The sequence below is a fragment of the Apium graveolens genome, chromosome 11, assembly GCF_009905375.1.
Source record: "Apium graveolens cultivar Ventura chromosome 11, ASM990537v1, whole genome shotgun sequence".
Taxonomy (NCBI): domain Eukaryota; kingdom Viridiplantae; phylum Streptophyta; class Magnoliopsida; order Apiales; family Apiaceae; genus Apium; species Apium graveolens.
This window is the reverse complement of record NC_133657.1, coordinates 14159906-14160658: the sequence shown is the minus strand read 5'-3', so window position 1 is coordinate 14160658 and position 753 is coordinate 14159906. Positions and strand designations below refer to the sequence as shown.

At 45.2% G+C, this 753-nt stretch overlaps 1 non-coding gene across 1 annotated transcript; it reads left to right on the top strand.

The window, feature by feature from the left end:
* The first annotated feature begins 303 nt into the window (after nucleotides 1–303).
* On the top strand, nucleotides 304–410 carry LOC141698924 (small nucleolar RNA R71). The gene has a single exon (XR_012565421.1). It is a non-coding gene; the product is annotated as a small nucleolar RNA R71 (small nucleolar RNA).
* Nucleotides 411–753: the final 343 nt, after the last annotated feature.

The following is a 753-nucleotide window of genomic DNA, read 5'->3' as shown; positions in this document are numbered from 1 at the left end:
AGCTCACAAACCATAGCTATTTGATTAACTCCATACGTAGCCAAAGAATTAACCTTCATTGATAGCGCTTGGAGCTGGGCTGCAATAGCGGTGGCTGCATCAACTTCCAGAATACCTGCTACCTTGCCTGACGTCATCCTCTGAGTTGGGTTTTGATGCTCATTTGCAGCCATCGTCTCGATAAGATTATATGCCTCAGTATAGGTTTTAGCCCATAAGGCGCCTCCAGCTGCTGCATCGAGCATGGGCTGAGATTGGGCCCCCAAACCATTATAAAAACCAGTGATTACCATCCAATCCGGCATTCCATGATGTGGACATTTTCTCAACATTTCCTTGTAGCGTTCCCAAGCGTCGCACATAGATTCTGTAGGTTGCTGCGCAAACTGAGTAAGAGCACTCCTCATAACAGCAGTCTTTGCCATTGGATAAAACTTCACCAGAAACTTTTGCGCAAGATCTTGCCACATAGTGATGGACCCAGCTGGTTCAGAATGTAACCAGTCTTTAGCTTTATCCCTCAGTAAGAATGGGAAAAGCCTCAACTTGATAGCCTCATCAGTCACGCCATTATACTTAAAAGTGCTGCAGATCTCGACAAAATTCCTTTTGTGCATGTTGGGGTCTTCAGTTACCGCTCCTCCAAAAGAAACAGAATTCTGCACCATCTGAATAGTGCCCGGCTTGATTTCAAAGGTGTTAGCTTGAATAGCCGGATGAAGGATGCTTGACTGAATGTCATCAATTTTAGGC